The sequence below is a fragment of the Argiope bruennichi genome, chromosome 8 (assembly GCF_947563725.1).
Source record: "Argiope bruennichi chromosome 8, qqArgBrue1.1, whole genome shotgun sequence".
NCBI lineage: Eukaryota > Metazoa > Arthropoda > Arachnida > Araneae > Araneidae > Argiope > Argiope bruennichi.
Window position 1 is genome coordinate 94,512,573 of NC_079158.1, and position 23,751 is coordinate 94,536,323.

General features: G+C 28.9%; 1 protein-coding gene across 9 annotated transcripts in view; it reads left to right on the forward strand.

Annotated features, from left to right (window-relative positions):
* Positions 1–23,751, forward strand: part of LOC129980820 (solute carrier organic anion transporter family member 74D-like) — a 345,623-nt gene that overhangs the window by 252,000 nt on the left and 69,872 nt on the right. For 2 of the 9 annotated variants that reach the window (XM_056091218.1, XM_056091217.1), the window contains exon 1: positions 11,863–12,212. The exons of 4 other annotated variants lie outside the window; for them this stretch is intronic. The gene's annotated coding sequence lies outside the window, so the exon portion shown is untranslated. Of the gene's footprint in view, positions 1–11,862; positions 12,213–23,751 lie in introns of those variants that run through there. 3 more of the 9 variants (XM_056091220.1, XM_056091211.1, XM_056091215.1) reach the window with 3 other exon arrangements.

The window sequence follows — 23,751 nt, forward strand, 5'->3', positions numbered from 1 at the left end:
AGTGGCAGTTTGATTCCTGAATGTTTCTAAATTTCTGTTAATTGTAATTCTTATTTCGAATGTCGAATTTGATACATATTCTTAGACCAATCATATAATATATTTGAGTATGAAAAATAACAAAAAAGTACTTAATAAAGCCTTGTGTGCTAATGCATAAATAAACTTGACGACACATATTAACAAATTCATTAGACTTCTAAAAAATGTCCAGTCTTTTTTTTTTTTTCATCAGTTGGCATAACTGAACATCGAAACGTAACGAGACACAGATACAATTCCCCATTGCCCTGCTGATCGGTTCGCATTTCTCTACTTTCCATTCTTAAGTTCACTCAGTCAAACCTTGGCCTAATGTCCAGTAGGTAGGACGCCCCAGTTGCTCAGCCTGACTCGGTGAACATTCCGCCACTGACTCTGACTCTGCGTCTCAGTTACAGGCTGATTTTTTTTTATTGTTTTTTTTTCTCCCTCTCTTTTGTGGATTTCAAAGCATTCTTTTCGACTTCAGCAAATTGTTTTGTTTCAAGATCGATACATTTGGCGCTTTATCACTCATTTGATGTTTGTTTCATTTTTTTTTTAATAAAACATGTGGAATGCTTCTAAGATTTTTTTTTTTTCTGTAATCTTAAGTATTCGAGTTTTTTTTTTTTTTTTTCTTGTGCGTGTGATGTAGCTTTTCATTTAAATAAAGTATTACGAAAGCTGTATACTGTCTTTAAATTTGTATGATATATTACGAAAAATATATTTACATTTAAGAATGTTGAAACCTAAAAGTAAGTTTTGTAATTTCAAAAAATTCTCTATTAGCTGTCGGTTTCCTTCAATATTCCGTCTAAGATAAAATATTATATCGAATTCAATATATAATATATTGATTAAATGTTATATTATGTATCGATATAAATATATAATATATTCATTTCAGTATCAATGTAATTACATATCAATATCGATAAGTAATAGATTCTGATCGTGAGATAGCCGGCCGTCTGTTTCTTGATGTAGTACAAACTCTATTCAGGGCCGGATTATCAAATAGGAAAAGGAAATTGCATAGAGGTCCTGCAATATTATTTAAAACGAAATTTCGATATGTAATATAGTATGTGATACTTTTTGAATATATTAATTTTATGTTTTCTTTTAATTTACAAGGGCCATGTACTTGGACTGATTCAAATTAAATGCAAGTATCTTTTAAATGTTAGAACATTATTTTAACACTCTTAACTAATTTTCTTTTACAAGTTTCAGATTATCTCACTTAAAAAAACTCTAAAACAGTATATTACTGTATAATTTTAAAAAAATGTTCCATAATGATTTAAAAAATATTTAGTTTGTGTTCAAAAGCTGTTTTTTTAAGCTATTTCATTTAAAAATGATTTTTAAATTTGAATCTTAATCATTTTTTAATTCGAACTATTCGATTATTTTAATTTACTGTAACCAATTCTCTCAAAGGGACATGCAATTAAGTATGTTGTCGATTTCTGAGAGTCATTTACATTAAAAGGCTTATATAGAGAATTAAAATTAATAAAAAATACCTGGTTTAGAAAGTGAAAAAGGACAAAAGGGAATTCCAAAGATTTACATTACCTAAGATCACCTTTAGAGTTTAACCTTTCTCTGATTCTCTCTTCCATATAACTTGATCTATAGAATACTTAAACCACTTCAAAACCACTACTAGCCTGTATTTATTAATTTACTAGTAGTTGTTATAAATGACTATAAGTTAAAAGTAATATTAAGTTAATTATAATTTTCTGGCACTCTAAAATTAGCATCTTAATCCTTTTTAACTACATTTATTATTTTTCAGGGCCCGATTGCATTAGGTAAACTATTCACTTTCCGTGATTATTTTTTTCTTTTCTTTTTTCAAAAAGCGGAATTTAGAAAAAAAAAAAAAAAAATTGCGGTTTTTATCTTTCTTGCAATGTCAATGAACTTGGACGGAGAAAAATAAAACATCGTGAAGATTTTGAAACACTTTCTCTTCCATTTCATTGGCATAAGCTAATTTCAAACAGATTTTTTTTTAGGAAAGAGAGAAACACGCATGTGAAATCCCATGAATAAATTTTAATCTCAGGATTCCAGCTCCTACCGTTGGAGTCAACGTTCCCACTTTCCATTCCGAAGTTTCCCCCCTTAGGGTCGCCCCTCGACAACCCTTGGGTCGGATAGGAACAAGAATGTTTTAATAGGGATAATGACAAAGCCCGAAAAACAGCAGAGAGGGCAAGTGACCTTCAGAACAAACCCAAACCATTCCCTCCAATGCTTTCTAACTCTCGTAAATCAGAACTCTTATCTACCAGAAAGTATACTTTGTTGAACAACTTGAACACAGCTCCAGGATACATCCATCAGCGAAACAGTGTAGAGTAAAACATAAAACCTGGAATTTTACTAGCGCTGAGTTGAGGCTGGCAACACTATCGCGGGGCCCTATATTTAGTCTTAGCATGGGGCTGAAGCTTTTTGAAATGACAGACGCAGTCTCCCACATCCCACGTTCTAAAAGTAAAAGAAATACGATACAAAGCATAGTCTTAAAGTCAAGTTAGGGCAAATCAATTATTTTCCAGCTATATTTGACGAGAGAAGGGGGGTAAATGTTCGTTTCAGTAAATCTTGCAAACAGGCAAATGTTTAGTGCATGCATACTATTCGCAACACCTTACAGCGAAGAAAATTTTGATTTGTTTTTAAAGATGATTTCATATGAGAGTTTAAGCAAAATTGAAAGAGAATAGTGAAAATAGTGGTTGAAATTCAAATGATACATTAGATACTTCTGATATATCTTCTTGTTTGTTATGCACTAAAGCCATTATTAAAAAATTAATATTGACGTTGCTCAATAAAAATAATTATTTAGTTAATATTTGAAGAATGGTTAGATATTATAAAATGCTACTTTTTAATAGTATTTTATGTAATTACATCGGGAGAATTGAGTCTCTTCTGATGAGAAATAATCTGTACTACTAATAAAGATGTGTGTATCTGTGGAGGAGGAGGATGCGCACCTCAAATTGATTTTTTAAATTTTTAATTAAAAGTTTATTTAACCAAAATTCAAGCGATATCTGAAAAAGTATTTTTACATCATTTTAAAACTCAAAAATTATCTTTTCAATGATATCAATATTTTTATTATATAATGTTCATTCTATTGATATTTTTTTTTAAAAAAATCATTTAATCATATTTGGTACCGATGTATTTCGTTGTTGAAGAAAAATGTGAATTATTTTCATTGTTGTTACTAAAATCTCATCCTGGATTTTTTTTTCTGTTGTTCGTGATCAAGTTGTAAAAATTCGGCTCATTTCTCCATGTTGAATAAATTTCAGTATAAAACATACTTTTTTTCATATTTTACACTAACGAAATTTTTAAAATTTTGTAGTTCTTAAATTAAGATTTGAATTCAGAATCGAGAGATGTCAAAAAAGTTTTAATGTACTTTCATTATCATGCTACCTTTACTCTATTTTCATATGGCTTTTACTTTAATGTGCTTTCATTTTCATACTACTGCTCTTTTCTATAATATAATGTTTTGTATAAAGATAGACAAAAAAAATTGAGGATATATAGCACAATGAAATAAGGTTTTCTAAAATAGGATAAATTATATATCTATCAAAATTTGAAAAAAAATATTTGGCTGAGATAGCTATTAAGATAAAATTACACAAAATAATTAATTGAAATATTTAGCAACTATTAATCTCATTATTATATTTACCAGCTGCATTTTGCTCACCATCCCAATTGGTGAGCCAAATGAGGTTAGTAAATATAATTTTAAAAAACCGGCATAAAATATTTTTCACATTTTCTTTTTTCTTCACCTTACTTTATGGACCACAAAATTTCTGGCCTTATGAGTATTCATTCAATTACATAAATTTTAACCGCTTTAAGAGACTAAATTGCTTCGAAAATTTTAATTATTTTTAAACAATAGCTTTTTTTTTGCGAAGTAAATTAAAAATTATCAAATGTAAATATCACAAACAAATGATTAAATGATGGTAACAGGCTGTGATAATTTTATTTTCGGCGATTTCAAAAGAAAAAAAAAAACTTCAGAATTTTTTTTCTGAACCCTTGCGGATTTCGCCTTTCGTACAGGAAGTCAATAACCTATATCGCAATACCTTGTTCACACCGTGTGGTAAAGAATGCGCTTCGTTCTAATATATTAAAAATCGTTACTCAATTTTAATTAGATCTGTTCATAAACCTTGTAGTATGTATACCTAAAAAACTCACCTAGGGGGTGCTGTTTTTTTCCACTTCTTTTTTTCTCATGTTTTAACTATTGTAATTCCGTCTGTATTCTACAGTATTACATAAAGTAGGGGCCAGAAATAATTTAGCAGAAAAAAAATTCACGTGATGAAATAAAAAAAAAATGAATGCAAAGTGAGACCTCCCTGGGTCCTTGTAGAAAATTGGCAATTTGAGATGTTCAGCCCGTCACTTCACTGAAGAGCCTTTTCGGAGGGAAAACTCCTTGCGTTACCTTTCGCAATCGCTCTTCAAACACACAGCGACTAACCAAACTCATAAAAATTTATAGCAGGATAGTAGCATGCGGAAGGAGGTTCAGGTCATTCACACCTGTGGTAAGAAACCACAAATTTAGCCAGACCCTGAACAAGAACTTTGAATGTACATATTTGAGAACGACTTTTATTTTTTTGTTACTCTTTCCTACTACAAACGAAAACTTGACCTGATGGCTTTTACGTTGCGTAGATTCCAAGTATTACTCAAAATTATACGATGAACAAAAATAATAAATGGACTCCGCTTCTACTCAAGAAGTAGAATTCCTTTGGATTTTAAAGAAGAGTTTATTGCTCCCTAGTGTGGTCGCTCATAGAAAATTAGAAATTAAATCAATGTCGCCATTATATCTTGTCATTTAATGGTACTGATTTAATTGTCTTGTGAATTTTTCCTGAATTTGACAATTTTTTTAATGCATGGATTTTGTTTCTACTCAAAAAGTAGAATTCCTTTGGATTTTAAAGAAGAGTGTATTGCTCCCTAGTGTGGCCGCTCATATAAAATTAGAAATTAAACCAATGTCGCCATTATTTTCTTGTCTTTTTAACTCTTTCCTACTACAAATGAAAATTTGACCTAATGGCTTTTACGTTGAGTAGATTCCAAGTATTTCTCAAAATTATACGTTGAACAAAAATAATAAATGTATTCTGTTTCGATTCAAGAAGTAGAATCCTTTGGATTTTAAAGAAGAGTTTATTGTACCCTAGTGCGGTTGCTCATGGAAAATTAGAAATGAAATCAATGTCGCCATTAAATCTCGTCTTTTTATTGATACCGTTTTAATTGAATTTTGACAAATATTTTTTTTTGCATAATTTCCAGTAATAGATTACATTTTTGCCTTAAAATTCAAACCATTTTCATTGTTTCATTAAAAATTTAATCACGTGATTTTCTTGCATTGCTGAAAGCTAAAGAAGAGAGATTCTGTTTAATATCTGCATAGTTAAATATCCATATACAAGATCTGTATACAATATAAATCTATATTGTATATAATATATTTTATATATAATATCTATATACAATATAGTTTAATATCTGTATACAAGAAAAATAAAAAAGTGAAGTTACAACATCTCAAATTTTAGAAGATATATAAATTTGATATTTACGCTTTTAGAGTCATGGAATTAGTATCTATTAGAAAAATGGATGTACCCAATGAATAGAACATATGCATAATTACAATAGCACGGCTTTAATGTGAGACAATTTGGAGACAACAACTCATTGAACGATTTATCTAAAATCAATTTAACTAATACTCCCGGCGTATCAGCCGGTAGTCTGAGGCGGCTAGTTCGACAGAAAATTGAAGAATTGAGAATTGATTGTAAAATTGGTGTGGAATAGCTAGAATTTTCGACTCTTATTAAAGGTAACTTGTGTATTTATTAAATTCGTAATTTTTAACAAGATAATGTTTATAGACTCATATATTATCTGCAAACTGCGCAACGCAAGATTGGACATGCGTGAATCATTAAAAATTGGGCTAAACACTCTGCAGGGCAAATCACTAGTCTTAGAGTTACCAAATTTGGCAGATAATTACGTCTTAGGACTAATTACTTACTGAAAAAAGGGTTTTTCAAAATTTTAATTTTATTAAAAATTAATCAAAATTTTAACATTTTTCTTAACTAACTTCGGAGCAATTAAACTGATGTGGCGGATTTAAATGTGTACCACTTGAAAAGACTTAGTTATTTTAGTCTTAAATAAAAATTAATTTCACTCATCAAATTTCCTTGAAATTTTCCATGAATGTATTATTTATTTCTTACTCCCTCTCTCTTTTTTTTTTGTTTCATGTTTTTATTTGTCTTTGGGGACCTAATGAAACTACAGTCAATTTTTATTGTTAGTTGCAATATATATATATAAAACAATTCTTGATATGCGTGCATAGAATAACTGTTCCTCATAGACCTTAACCTGAACCTAATAGATTTCATGATTTTTTTCTAATACAAACTGAGACGAAGTACATTTCTCAATATCATATGGATCATAGAATTGGACTGAATTTAATATTTTTCTATTCATTTCTATTCATTGATGAATGTTATAAGTTTTGAAAGGTGTTGTACGATTTTCGCAATTTACATTATTGTTTAACACTACCCATATTGATAGAGTTAGGAATAAAAATAATATTAGGAAATAAAAATATTTGTAAGTAGCGCATGACCAGAGATTTGCTTGATTAAATACCACATTAGATCCAAAGCAACAGTCAACTTTCCAAAGTAAACTTCCTTTCAAATCACCTGCATGTTGAGTCAAGTTCTGAATCGCAGACATTTCATTCTTGACTATTTCATTTTTGTTTTTGAATAAAATTCTTGTGCTGTTTTTTTTTTTTTTTTTTTTTTTTTTTTGCGGTTCTTCAGTTCGTTGAGAATATATCGTAAGATTTTACAGTTTACAACGAGCCGTTTCCTACAAGGAATAAATTTTGTCTTGTAAATCTAAACTTATCGCTTTAGAAATGTAAAGTGTAATCAAAATGGTCGTTCTACTGTCTTATCTGTAGCTTCAGAAAAGTAAATAATTATCTTCCGGCAACTCACTCACTATCTGTTCTTATTTGCTTTTCTCCTTTCTTCAGTTTTATAAGAGTGATTTATTGTTTAAATAAATGGGTCACAAGAAATGCTTCCTATTTTCGTAACTCTGATTCTATATGATTTAGAAAATAATTGTGTGTCTAAGACGATTTTATTGATAAAAAAAGACACATTTCTTTGGCTTTATTTTTTATTCTTCTGGAATAATCTGCCCTGAAAATTATACAAGATGAAATAAAATGATAGAATACACATTTGCAAGGCAAGCTTATTAGAGTTAAATTATTGAAACATTTTGGAGCCAGACTGCATATTTTATAAATCATAAAACTTTATCATTGTTACATAAATTTATGCTTTTAAATTTTGCGTTAAACTGAAATTCTAAACAAAGTTAAGTCACCAAATTTAATTTATGTTTATAATTTTTGCATAAAATCGTCACATTTTAGGGAATTCTTTCGATTGTTCATTTAAAGAAAAATTGTTTGATTTTTTTTAATTAATAAACAAACATGAAATGTACAGGCTTATTTTAATGCATATAACTTTCTGACTAATATGACGTGTTAGCATTGACCATCTTAATATATTTATTTTCAGGTCAATAAAGAACAATTATTTTATTTTTTTATTTTGATATTGCTAGATTTTGAAAGAAAAGCATCGGTTATTATTTTTCACAGAAAAATATTTTGTTGTAATATTTCAAGATAATTTTTTATTCCTCTTTTGAAATTTATGAAACCTACAATTAGAACAACAATGTAATGACTAATATGGCTTTGGCGTATAGTAACGTTTGAAATAATTCGTTTATTCTCAAATTTCTCATTCCTATTCTGTGCTGATTTATTTTATTCTTATTCGCCAATATAGGAAGGTTTTATTTTTTAAAAAAAAAAATCCGGTATCGCATATTATCTAAATGCATAATTTATATTATGCATTTGTATTGCAAAATGTACAATTCTTATTATTTTAGTAAAACAAAATTTTATCTTTTGCAGAATTTTAAATATCATGAATATTTAATCGTTTTGTTATATAAATATAGGAAATTTTTAAATGAATTTTAGACTGTTCCATTTTACTGCTTAACTGATGTAAATAATGAATAATTATACCAAAATTGTTTTGACAAGAAACTTATTAAGTACAGTCAGGAAAATTAAATAGTTCATTTGTCATGTTTAGAAACTATTTCAACGGCATGAAGAAAACCTAGTATCCTACTTTTGAAACTGATACAAAATATTTTATGTGAGTATACAGACCAATCAACGACAACGATCAAATTGCTTTGGCAATTGTTGCAGAAAAGGTCAAAATGGCTGCGCGAGGAATTTCTGGTCACTTTAATTTTTCAACCAGTTTGAACGGGTCTCTTAGAAAATCTCCCAGAAGATTATCTTTTACCAACATCCTGCAACTAATAGGGAGCAAAGAAATCGAATTTCACACATCAGAGGTGGGATTGTACCATAAATCAGTACAAATAGTTTCCCTCTACAAGTAGGTAGATGCTAATGCTTCTGTTGCTCAAAGACATGTGCAACAGGAGTTGCTATTCTTTCTGTGAATTTCCATAAACAATTATTTTATTGCAACTTGAATTCGATAAAATACGTGGTAATGTGGTAATTTGTAACATACAACATTATATGTGATTCTTTAAGTTTTTAAAGATCAAATGCGTTCCTAGTAAGGATTTTAGGGTATTAATTTTTTTGGGGGTTGAGATTAGTATAAGAAAAGGAATTAATTTATTTTATTAGATAAAATTAATTTGTTTTGTTAATTAATTTGATAACTTATTAAAAAATTATTTATCAAAAATCAAGAAAATATTTAAAATTCTAAGTTTTTGTTTCATTGCCAAATGTGGTGAGAACTTGCAGTTTCTTAGCGTTAGGTGTTGACGCGTTACCTTAAATAATAATAATAATATTTAATTTATAATTAATTTGATTATTAAAACCTAATTATGTGTTTATATAGTGTATTTGCCAGTTCTGAATTTATTAAGGAAAGGCAGCTCTAACCAGATATGATAAAATAGATTAAGATGCGTGTAATTATATTTCCCACGGTCCCAGAAAAAAATTAAAGAGTATTTCTTAACTTCCACTATAATTATTTTCATTTTGATTTTTATTGTCGTCTTACGCTATAGATTTTATATTAATACATTTAAAAACAAATAAGTAAACAAGCATTAAAACACTAATCTTTTAATGAATGCAAACTACTTATGCACGTGTTACATTATATTGCAAACTTCTAAGTAACTCTTTTGTTAGTTAGTTTTTGATTCCTGAAAAAAAGTGATACATTAAAATGCAATTATAAGCTTTACCACCATAACTCTCTACACGTAATTTTTCTCTTTATCATTGGATGGTTAAGAAAAGAACCAATTATTACAGTCTTGCTAAGTCAACATCACAAAATAGTAAAGAAGACAGCCAATGATTATAGGCTTACTAAATCAATATCATTATTGTCTTACTATCGATAATCTTAGAAACATTTAATAACATTATTTTTACCAAAAAAATACTCTAAAATGAAAGATTTTTGTCAAATTCAGATGTCTTCTGTTATGATACATAACCATGCTCATGAAAAGGGGGGGGGGCGGAGAAAACCAAAGCGCCATTTATATTTAATTATGGAAGTTTTTATTTTTAACTTTCTTGTACGAGACGATTAGCGAAATTTTGAGAAGTAAGCCTCAGTTTGAGTTGAGGTTCTAAGAAATTTTTTTAACAGCTATAATCATTTATTTGCCTGAAAATAAAATTTGATAATTAATAGACCTTATAACAAGAAATTCTGTGAAAGAAACGAATGAATTCTCTTAAAATGTAATCCTTTCCACAAAGGATTTCTTTCGTCAAGTCACTTAAACTTATTATATATCCAGACGATATTAATAAAAGAAAGTGCTATTATATGTATTCGCATCGACTCGAATAAAATTTTATTTTAAAGTCATTAACTAATTTTGTAAATTTCATTTAATTACGTTAATAAGTAAAGTGATTTTTTTTAAGTCAGAAAATAGCTGATCAAAGATATATCTAAAAAATACCTGCTCAACTCGTATTACGAATAAATTAAATTAATTCAAAGTTACAACTTAAGAAGCTTTAAATTTCCCCGAGGTAGAGAATTCAACAAGAATGACTCGTCTCTAACAGTTGTCGAAGGTACATAAACAATCTATGCATATCCGCATTCTAAAACGCATGGGGCTGCATACTGATGCTGTGGAGAATTAACCACGTGGAACCAAAAATTATCCATCCCCTTGGGAACAAGCTGGTAACTCCTTTTTGCATTGTCAAGGTCAATTTTTCCCTCTTCCCGACGATATTATTTTAGAAAGTTCCTCTTTCATGCACTGGGCACACGAGCTGCCTTTCATCAACTTTTCTTGCAGACTTTTCCAAGAAATGACGTGCAAATTCTCTCTCTCTTTTCACTCTGATGAGACATAAAAAATGTTTCTGGTCAAATAACGCAGTCCTTTTCATTCTGTCTCTAATCAATTTGAGAATTCCATCGCCTTTTGTGCAAGCCGCAATTTGTATTTCCGCATTTCAACGAAATATTTCAGTTCAAAAGAGAAAATTTGTCCGTGAAAATGTATGAAAGAAACAATTTAATGTTATATTACGATCGTATTCAGTTTAATTTTATAGTTAATTTTTTGTCTTAATATTAACTGATGAAATTCGATAGTACTTGCTCTAAAAAGAAAATCTAACCGTGCATTTACACTTATGTGCTCTTCTGTGATTTATCCCAATGTAATAAGTAATACTTATTTTTGTAAGCATTCTAAAAAGAAACTAAATTTCATGCAAATTAGATGTATTTGTGCAAGTATTTCCATTAAATTTTTATTCCATGTAATATAATAAATAATTGGTAATTCAAATAGTTCATTGGTAATTCAACAATTGATAATTAAAAAAAATAAAGATTTTTTTTTTAATTGGAAAAAGATTTTTGTGGAATTCGCCAGTGCTGGAAGCAAAAATGAGAAAAAGAAAAGGAAAGTGACAAAATAACTAAAAATCTACCAAAGAAGAATTTCCCTTCTTTTTTCCTTAAAACATCTCTTTATTGAAGATATATGTGGAAATTTAAAAAGCAGGACTAAAAAAAAAATTAAACAGTTCTAAACCATTGAAATTATGTATGACTTAATACTCTCCCATAAAGTTAATTTACATAAATTAATTAGAATATATTGGCAAGATTTTTTTCTAATAAATATGTTTATTTTTTATACGCATTGCTGTAATATGATCCTAGTAATTTAAGTATTTTCATGATACTCATAAATATTAGATAGAAATTATCTTTGCATTTGTAATTGCTTTCTTTAATTCAATTCTCTTTAAATTATTGTCATTATTTTTAAATAATTGGATGTTTACATTCGAAATTGTAAACAAAGCTAAAGTTTTCAGGAGGCATGCGAAAATGAAAGTTTAATGAGTTAAATCTGCATCACTTCTTTTTTGTGTGTGTATGTACATTACCTTTCCGGAAGAAGAGTTCCTCTTCTGATGTACGGAATCCTTTAAGCAAAAATATTTATAATACTAACGTTGCAGAAATCTTAACTGACAGATGTTGATCGAGCGAGCGGAAGATGTTAATAATAAACAAAAAGGTAGAAAGAATATTTTTCCTGGTACCGCAGTCCGGTTTGGCGCTGCGACTTGGCGCTATTCCAGACCTCTCGCCAACCTGTGACTTAGGTTTCGGTAACGTGTTAACCGCAGCGCATCATTTCGCTTTACGCGCGTAAAGCGACAGGACGAATCTTCACAGAAAACTGCAGGCTGAAGGCAATCTCCAACCGCATGAGTTTGTATACAACGTAGTAGAAATTGTTGAAAGTACAAGTTTTTTAGTGCGAAACAGGTTTACAACCTAAAGTGGATATTAGTAGTAGGCATTCGGGTTCAAGCCTTCACACAGGTCAGTCACATACTTCCGGTTAGTATGCTTTTTCTTTTTTGAAATTTTTTTTTCTATATATTTTCTTCCTTCCTTCTCTTTTCATGACTTTACTGTTTTTACTGACGGATACTCTCTGACAGCAGCTAAAACTTTTCTTCCTTGTTACACTTGTTTTTAGCTACCCTTCGGCATCGTTTCGAGGATTGTTTAATCTCTATAATTTATTTTTCTTTTTGACGGTATCCCGTGCAACGACCATTGTGTTAGCCTGAGAGGGGAGAATGCATCTTGACAACGTATGTAGCCTAGTTGTAAATAATAGTACTGAGAGCGCCGAACCGTACGTTACAATGTAGCAAACTTGATTTATATTTTTATGGGGTTGATTATACGTTTATTCTGAAAAGGACTTTTTTTTTTTTTTTTGTATATATACACAATAGTATACATGTGTGAATATTTCGTGAAATTCGTGACTAACTCCGTAATTTTTCTTGTTTTCTGCAGCTTTCATTTTCATTCAGTTCAACGTCGTCGGTCTAATGATCTACTTATGAATAAAAGATCTTTTATTTGTTTGTTTCATCTCTTCTGGCAAAACATTAATATTGTTTTGACATTACAGAAAGTGATATAGTGACTTATGTATTCATTTATCATGATGCATAATTGCTATGTTTTACGATCACTAAATCATTTAAAATAATGTGTTGTTTTTCTACCTGGAAAGTTAAGCAAGCCTGATATTTTCCATGTGTTTCTGATGTTATTGCTGGAATGAGATCGCTTTTTAGTATTATCTAATTTTAAAGCAGATCCAGTAGCTGATTTCTGATTAGACAACTACCTTAGACAGCTTGGCTGATGGAGGGACATTTCCGTTTAAAATTTTGCTAATTTATTTCACTTAGCTGCCAAATAAATTAATTAAAAAAATCTAAATTCTGTAAATTATAAAAAAAATTTCAGTGCTACCATTTTGTGAATTTTTCTAGTTTCTGTGTATTTCAATGCTGTCACTTAATTATTTGAATATATACAAGCACTGAACATCTGCTTAAATAACATTGGGAACAAACGTGAATTTCGTACGGTATGTCATAATAAAATGAAAAATAAATATTAGCATTTTTAGAAAGTTACTATAAACAAAAGAAATTAACCTAAAGGAATAATAAACATATTGAATAAGTTAAAAAGTGAAACTAAAATGGCCTAAAAGAAAGACCTCATAATGTGCAAAAAATACCTAAAAATAAATTCTTCAATAATCTGTGACCAAAATAATGATAAAGTTAAGATTTATAATATATATTATTTTTTTTGATGAAGACATTCTATAATTGACATTAATTGAATTTAATATTTGACGGTAGCTTTTACTCATGGCATTTTATGTTGCTAGAAGAAAGTTTTGACATTATGAGAAAAGTAAAACGTGTAACTTTAATAAGCTATGTTTAAACTTCAGCCATGTCCAGCAAAGAGAAAATAACAGCAATTTTAAATTTAAGTGTGAATGTGAAAGAAAAATTGGTAAATATGTTAAAAATAAAACTGTCAGTCCTTCAAATTGTTTAAGCAAAGTAAATTCTATTCCCAAGTATTTATTGAGGTATAAATTTGATTTATAGTTCAAGAATCACTTATTTATAAATATATGTAATAAAAAGTTTATTGATTTTATAAACTAGTGAATCAATGCAATGTATGTTTCTTCAAAATGTAACATTTTTTTTTTAAAACTTTTTTAATGTTTCTGATTTCTTGAATGTCCAGAAGTCTTAAGTCCAGAAATTTATTATTTGCTATTTCAAATACTAAAATCAATCAACTTTTTCCTTTTGCTGTATTGTCATTTACAACATACAACTGTAATATTCAGTTTTATTAGTTTGCGATAACAAAAGTATCTTTTTAATGTCTTGGCGGAAGAATTTTCATTGCTGTTATTCCTATTTTGTCAATCTTTTCGAAGAAAAATCATTTTTAGAATATTTTATTCTTTGTGAAATTCTCTTTGATATTAAATTAAAAAGAATAATGTGATATCAATGTGAAATATGTTTGTTCATAGTACTGTCATTTTTATGTTAAAATTTCTTTTCATAATATAATCACGTTATCATTCGTATTCTTTACTATGTGTGGGACTGTCACACTGCTGAACTAAAATATTCTTTACTCATCTTATCAGCTATAATAGGTTACAGTTAGCTTTTGTGAACTCCTAATTCCAATTTTTCACTTTCATTTTGTGTAAGATGTGCTAAATATGCTTGATATTAAAGAGATATTTTTCTGTTTCTATGAAAAAATGTTTTAAAGTGTTTCTCGTCTTTACGTAATAAGTACACTTTCAGAAACATTTTGTTTAAAAGATATAAAACTCAATTTAGCGCGTTATACTCCATTTGATGTTAAGATTTTAAAAAAAATCATTATCTGTTATTTCCTAATCTTAAAAGAGATTTCTATTTCAATTAGTGATATAAATTATTCTTAACAAAAATCTGGGAAATGTGTTTAGAAAATCTAAACTACATCAAAATATTTTATCTTTTCAATGACTCGGTCTTTTTTTTTATGTATTTGTTTGATAAACATCGTGGCAACAGTCACATCAATTTTAATGTCTCTTTAATTATCATATTAAAATGATTTTTCTGCACTTTTGCATTTTAGCTTCCTGTGTCAATGAAATTGTGTCACTATATCAATCAGTCCTGATCTTTTCCCCTTAAAGTGTCTGAGTTGCTTTGCCCTTGAAAAGCAAGGAAATAGTAGAGGAGTTGTCCTCGAGTTAATTTTTTTTCTTCCGACTATTCTTTTTTTGGGACATCATCTCTGTAATATTGATATTTATTTTGAGTTTAAAAATGATCAAGATCAACTTGTGTAATAATAACATTGGAGGGTCGTGTGTCATCACTTTCCGACTCATGAAAAATGGTATTTCCATTAGTGGCTTGGCGTTGGTTGATATATCTGCATGTATATCATTCTTTTATTTCTTTTTAATGTCATAAGGTCTGGCACAAAATAATATTTCCCCTCTTTTTTTTTGTTAGATTAAGAAAAGAGTTGTTGAATGATTGCTTCACTTAGCAACACTCGAGTTTTTCTGGTCATTTCATCTGAAAATCTTTAGCTAAAATTATCTGTTGAGTTCATGAAAGGGATGTTTTATTGTCCGGAACAAGATTTTGCATAAAGGATAATGTTTTGAATTCATCACTTCATAAAACTGTAACTCGTTTGCATTTGCAAGTAGAATTTTGCTGGTTAAAAGCCTGTCTGTCAGATTTATAATATGTCTTTTATTTTACTACTTTTAGATTAATTTCTTTTAATATCTTTGTGACATACTTTAATTTTCATTATCGGTATTCTTGGTAAATTATATTGCTTATTACTTTGTGACTTACATTACTTATCTAAATAACCATGTCAGATAACTAGGCCGAATTACTATTAACTGGGCAAGTAAGTAAAATATATTTTTTATGAATTTAGTATTAAAGATACTTATAGAACTAATTAAGAAGATATAGATGAATCTAGATGATTTTTTATTGATATTTGAGTTTACAAATGAATGGTAACACCAAATTAGCATTTTTTAAAAACTTATCATATGTTTTTAAAAGTTGTTCTATATATCTTTTAATAATCACTATATATATATATAATTGTTTACTTAGCTGCTCTTATAAATTACTCTTGAAGTAATAAATAAATGAAAGTTTTAAAAAATGTTTTAACGCCGTAATGAGATTTTTAAGCATTTTATACTTTCACATTTACAACAGTTTTTGATAGAACTCTTAAATCAGTTTTAAAATTCATTATATAAAATTATTCTATCTCATATATACATATAGTCGTGTAGATTTGAACTATAATCTTTTGATTATAGTTCAGTGTTCCATTATTCTGTTTTTATATTTCTTCAAGTTGTTCGTGAAACTAATAATTCCGATCAACTCTTATCGTTTGGCATGATTTTACCTATTGGCTAGTTTATTAACTTTTAGAATAGTTGTTATAAAGGCTTAAAAAATAATACTTTTATGTGAGAACTTTAATTTTGGGCACATTATTAATATACTAAAATATTTTGGAGAAATTGTTGAACTAAACTATGTTGAAAGGAAGTTTATTTTTTATATGGGATAAAATACAAAGCTTTAATTTTTTTTATCACGATTTTATTTATCATTTTTTTCTTGCCTCTGTGATTCTCATTTTTCCTTATCTTTTGTGCAAATCAGAATTTTTGCACTAAAAAATTTATTTTAATCTGAATGATTTCATGTAAATTAAAAATATTCATGATTTTTAATTAATGTTCTTTATTAAATTACGCATAAAAGTTTAAAGTGTCTCTTTTTTTTATCATTACCGAATAATTTTATCGTAAATATGTTTTTCATTGCTGCACGGAATAAATTGTAGTATTTCTACGAATAAAATTATATGATAATTTAATTTTTTCGAGTTATATATATATATATATTCTAGCTATGTTTAAAATATTCTGTTGCCCTTAAATACAATAAAAAATATTAAGAATAATTCGGATTCTTAATTTTCGCCGTTAATTGAAAATAATTTCGAGAGAACCCTTGAAATTTTTTTGAAACCCGATGGCTAAAATTTCTTATGATTGAATTGATAATAAAAAGTAAATATAAAAAAAAGGCATGAAAATCTTTTGCAGCTGGAAAAACAACATTCAAACTCCGCACATAAGTCATAAACTACTTCGCGAGCTGTTGGGTTCGAAAAATGCCCGTATTTCAACTACTTTTTTTTCCAGGACACGTAAGATGAAGGGAGCGACCAACTGCTTCCACACCACGTGACCTATTTCGTAAGCCAGTTACAAAATTATAACCTGGTTTTAATGTCAATTGCTAAAGGGCCTATCATTTCACTTTTCAGCCTTGACTAGTTCTAACACATCTTCAGTAGGAAATAAATACAGGTTTCCGACATTCTGATTAATTATTGGCTGATGGATCCGGCCAAATATTACCATTCAAAATAGCAGAAATGGTGTATGTAGAATTTCTTTAATCAATATCATTCAATATGCCATTTACGAATTGATAAAAGTGCTTTTTTATATATGCGGCACATCAAATATTTTTTGAAGAAGCTTGTGATATTAAGTTTTTTATCTGTAAATTAATGTTTCCAATATATTATATCTCACGAAAAGCATTCTTTATAAACTTATCTTGTTTATCTTTGTACTTTTAAAAGGATTCAGTAGCATATATTCCTTTGTATGAATCATTTGAATATTTTCCAGCCCAACTGGATGTTCTTCATCTCAGCCAGTGAAAAGTAAATCTTTTTCATTTTGTTACAATTAAAAAGTCTTTAAACATAGAAATGCCATTAGAATTGGCTAATTAAGACACAAAAAATGCACTCACAAATTCGTTATGCTTTTTTGCGTATGTTTTTGTAAGATTAATAATGATTTTCACAACCATAACGGTCTAATCATTTTGGAAACGTTAGCAACCGTAGATCAAAGATAAAGCACACCTGGTTACAAATGACCTACATCTTGATGCACTAAAAATAACAAAACAAACGCCTATCTAATTCAATTTTTTTTTTACTTCAGAGTAAAAGTATTTTAAATTATTTTTCAGATGTTAAATCATTAATAACTTAAAATTATAAAAAAGGAATGCAACAAATCGAGACTCAGATTGAATTTAAACCTTTAGATATACTTCAGTAAGTGGTAATTTTCATTTTTTTGAAATTTAGAATACTCTGCAGTAATTTCTGTTTCTTGTTTATTTTATTTCACTAGGTTGTCATTTTAAAGTATCATCTATTCTTTATGAGATGTTACAGAAGGATAAAAAGGAATGAAAAAGTTGTAATTATTACTGTCAATAAATCTTAAAAAGAAGTATTATTATCAAGGCTTTCAACAAGAAAGATGTAGGGCAAGTGGTGATTCCACTGTAGCATGTGATGTTATACACAAATTTCACTGACCGATTTTGTAGAAACAACTTTCCACTCCGTTTATAAAGCAAATGCTAGCTGTCTCAGATCGATGCTATTTCAATCATAAAAAGTGTTAAACAACCAAAAAGTATTAATAATCTGTCTAAACAATTTCCAGCTTTAGAACAATTTCGTCGCGGGTGTCATTTGCTGAAACCCGATACTAAGTGGCCGCTGACGTTTCTGGTATGTAAAGTGCGGCGCCAGATTTTATCACCCCGTTTCTATGAGCACGGGGAGAAAAGACCATCGAAACCACCTGTGGATGGGAACGGGGACTGTTGCTGTAGTCTGCTGTACTGAGGAATGTCCTGTCTGTTGGTATTTAGTTTTCCGAATTCATCACTGATACAGCTAAAGTTCTCTTAAAGATAAATGAATATTTTGATTTTTTGAATTAGTTTATGAGTTACTTGAAACCATCACGTTAGTGCATCCTTTGAATGGATGTAAATTTAGTTTGATTATAAAACCAATATGTAATTTTTTATAAAAAAAAACTTTTTTTTTGACAAAATGATTAAGTGGCATCGAGATTTCATTTCATGTTTATCATTTGACTAAATGATATGTGGTGTATCGAGCTAGAGAATGACAATATTTTTAGACCTCTCAGCATATTTGGTTATAAATGTGACTGTCCCTAGTAGCACATATATTGTTTGCTAACGGATTCTAAAACCCACCGCGTTTTTGCGCATGCATTAGGATGAGTTTAATTCAGCAATATAGGGCTGAAAGGAGGAGATGTTTACATTTAACAATCAAGTAAATTCCGGAAATGCGCACATCCTTCCGCGTCTCACCCCTTAGTGAAATAGAGTCGTCGAACAGTGGTCGTCTCAGGATACTGAAACGAGTTTAATATTCAACAATATATTTTACAATATTGTATGATATTAAACAATATTCCCAATATTGCATAATATTGTTGAATATTAAATTATATAATATAATATTGTGCAACAGGATGTGCTTGCTACCTGGGGAAATATATTAATACGTTTTATCTGTGCTCCTCACTAAAGAATGTAATCCAGGTCTTCTGTTCCACATTTTCCTCGTCATTGCGCCATTGCACAGTTGTTTATTAAAAAGATATCCCAGAAAATAAGGCAGAATATCGGCAGTGACAACGGTGTCTAAATTCTCAGGAGCTGCAAACTTTCCAACATCTTCTGCAACGTATAGCTCGGACGCCTCTTGCCTCTCACACTTACATCTTCACTCTTATCTTCTCGTTCATTTGCTTTTTAAGAGGGTATCAACCGCTTTGAATTTTGTGGTCTATTCCCCTTTTTCCTCAAGCAGACACAATGGATTTTGTCTACATGCCTTATTTCTCTCGCCTCCCCCCTCTCTTGATAGGAAATATTGACTTTAGGTGTCAGCTGGCGCATGACGTCGACTGGCCTACTCAGAATTTTGTAGGTCACGAAAGGAAGATGAGCCCACACCTACAACGCCGCATTTACATATGCTTTTTCGCTACAGTTTTATTATTTTATGCCATCCTGTTTGCCCAAAGATTCTGCTGTAAGCCGCCAGTTGGTAAACGGTTTCCCGTAGATTCAGGAAGACGCTGTCTAAATTTCCGGTTTGTTTTAATTCTCCATTTAGACATACTATCTAGGTGACTGCTTGGGGAAGTCCATTTTCTCGGCTGCAAGTGTGTCGCGTGAAACCTTTTGGTTCTTCTGGCAACTTGAATTCATTTCACTCGTTACATTCATTCATTGTAGAACTCGTTTAAATACTCATCCGCCAAAAGAGAGTGCACGGTGTACTGACAGACTTATTATCAAACATTTCAAATTTTAAAAAATTATTGATAGATCCAGAAAATAATGTCGAACTTCAGCTGTGACAATGGTATTTAAGTTCATAGAAGGTGCAAGCATTTTAATATCTTCTTCAATATATAGCTATTTTTGTATGAGACGTAAAATCTTATTGCTACAAATTTAAGAGGAAGACATTTTATTTAGTTTTACACAATGCACTTCTTTCATGAGACCTGTAATAATATCTCATGAGAGAAGCCAAAGTATCCAATTGCTTTTGGATACATTGAAGAAAATTTATTAGCCTAGATCTCTCAACTAGAATAGAATTCAGTTTATTTGAAAAATCTTTCGTCATTTGAAGTATTTATTATATTATTATATTCTTTTATATATTTCTTGTCTATTATATTATTTTATTTTTATGCATCCAAATACGTTATACCATTATACAGATACATATTTTGAATTTTTTTTTTCATTAGTATTTTTGATATTTAGCATTTATATATTCGGACGCGGAAATTTCTGATGAATGCTGAACATATATTTTAATATTTCAATGTTTAATCATACATTTTTTCTCTAATTTACTGTTTCTCTTATTTTTCTGCGTTTTTAATTTCGCTTCCTGAAACTGAAGATGAAAATTTCTTTAAAAAAAATTACTGAATTCAGAGAAATAAATATCGATTGTTCGAGCAAGTCTTTATTTTTTTATTTTTGAAAGATTCTATGAGAAGGAAAAGGTTAATTAATCCATTTTTATATGATATTATTTTTGTCGGGAAAAAAAAACTTTCTTATAATAATTTTTAAAATAGGAAAATTATTCAAAATTTATTAAAAACCTTGCTAATGATTGCCCAATTAAATAAAATTTAGTTTTGATCGAAATACACTACTAAGATTTGCGACACGTTAGAACTAAATATTTTATAGCTTTGGACTCAGGATTATTATTTACAATTACATTACACACATTTATTAATGAATGTTTTAATTAAATTTAGTAGCAAATACAAATGTAGGTAATTTAAATGATAATTTATTTGAATTAACTTGTATATTTATGTGAAAGCCTTAAAATATTAATCATTTTAATTGGATTGTAATTGGATCATGTAATTGGATTGTTTAAATTTATATTTTATTTGCTTGCACACATTCATCTAAGTATATCTATTCTATTTTTTTCTTTTTATTTAAAAATTTTAATATTCAGTGAAAACTTAGCAAGGGATAATTCTGTTTTGTTTGCGTATTTCCCCCCCCCCCCTTCTCTTGCCTTAATAAGAGGAGTGTAAGCAAAAAATTAATTGCTTACGAACTGACGAAAAAAAATCTATTTGGAGCGGCTTCCTTTCTATTTCCTACGCAACGAATTAACTTCCGTCATCTGAAAGCTGATGAGTTTTACTTTCTTCATTTTAATGAGCCTCTTTCCGTCGTATGATTGTGTGTCGTGTTAGATTTTTCTTTTGTTTTGCTCTGAACGTAAACGCATCCGGGAATCGATTGACAAAAATTATTTGATAAAATGCAATTTTTGTGGCCGTGGCGTGAAAGGCCCTGTTATCAATAAGGAAATAATATACATTTCTGCAGATTCAAAATATATTATGTTTATATAACATTTTTTCAGTCCACTTTTAAGGTAAAATTGACTGTTTGATACTGACTATAATTATGATTAACTAGAGATTGAATATATAACTGAGGAATTAATTGTAAAACCTTTAATTAAAGCAAAAAAAAACTATTTAAAAGAAGATGAGAAATTTAATTTCCCGTAACTGCTAAATTACATTATTTCAAACTAGCTAATATATCTAGCTTTGCCTGGGCTGAAATTATTTCTCCATTTGTAAAAAAATGGGGGAAAATACTATTTTATTGATTGAAAATTTACATTAAAGCAGTCCTTTTACTTTAATACTTGTGAGTAAAGTTTGAAGTTCTTGTAACAGATATTTATAATAAAACTTAATGTTATTTTATATCAAATTAGCTTGCAACTTTGTAATATGTTACGGCAATAGGAGCTTGTAATTTATAATATGGGCTTGCAAATTTGTAATATATTACGGCAATCAAGGAGTTTTAATAGTTCGCTTCTACTTAAAAAAATTTATTGCAGATTATTCTAAACGATTTTTGAAACCACAGAAAGCTAATTTTCCCTCATTTTTTTTTTTATTATTGTTTATAGAATGATAGTGAAACTTAATGATTGTAAATGGTAATTAAGATATATATTTACAATTTGAAATATGAAGTTAGCCATCTTCAACGTTAAATTTCAATTACCATCAATCATTAAAAACAAATAAAAAGTTTTGAATAAATTTTTAAGTAACAGGGAAAACCTCAAAACAGTTAATAGTTTTCCCGTTAAAAGAAACTTTTTTTTTTTTTTTTTTACTCTCAGTAACGTAAAATAAATCATATTAGTAATAACAGATCGTTTTTGTAAAATAAGTAATTTCCCAGGTTTTTACTATTTAAAATCCAGTTTATTAAACTAATTGTGAATACAACCATGTTTATTTAATTGCATAAATATTACATTTCGCAATATCTATTTAATTGTTAAGCATCTTTCAATAAAATATTTTTTATGCTTCATATTTTTTTAAGTGAGAAACTCGAAGAAAACCTTTTCAATAAACAGAAACAAAAATATGTGTCTCATTCTCCTTTATGGATTAACACAAATAAAAATATCTTGAATATGAGGAAACATTTTATTTTAAATTCAAAAACTGAAAGTTTGTGGATTTATGTCTGTATTTGTTTGCAGAAGTAATAGAAATACTTGTGTATATTAACGACCATCTTTTGATTGAAACACTTGCTCTTTTAATATGCAATTTGTATTTTATTAGGATTTATAATTTTCTTGCTTATTTAAAAGAATTTTGATACATCTTTTGTTACTATGAAATCTCTTTCTATATATTTAAAAAGTTTATATTTATTCTTATTCAAACGTAATTGTGATAATGAACTTCTCCATGTGTTTTATACGTGATCTAATTCAGTAATGCAAATGATCTCTCATTGTTTTTCGTTTATATTCAAATTTAAATGTCTAGCTTGGTAGTTAGATTTCTAATTTTAGATCACGATTCAATGGTGGATATTCTAGAATGGCTGCATAGCAACTTTTTAAATAAAAAAAAGTTTCTTTTAAAAAGTAAACTTTTACTAATTTTGACATCTATATGCAGGTTGCAACATAATAAAACCTGAATATTAATGCTGATTTTATTCTTCTCTTAAAACCCTTGATAATTTAACAGATAAGTAAAATACAATGGTTGTCGGAAGCATTTGATTATAATCGATTTAAAAATCTTCCTTATTCTGTAAATACCATTATTAACCTATTATTAAAGCGATCTTAAGTGTATCGATCGAATTACTTTCGAATTGGCCTGCAAAATTCCAAATACTTTCATCAAAGATTAAAAATACTCAACCATCTCGGCAGCACGAAATATCTTTGCCAGGTTAAAGCATTTTTTTTATATATATATATAAATCCCAATTACAAGCACAATGCAATCGGCTGAAATATTTTCCTTCTCTAAATATAAAGAAACTATTCGAAAGAAATTCTTTACCGGTGATGACAAATTCTTCAGGTTTTGGAGGAGTCATTGTCCTGCAATTCATTGATCAGCTTTGGGGAAGAGAATGAAAGAAGGAAAAAAAAAAAGTTCTTTCCTCTCGCCTCTCTTCAT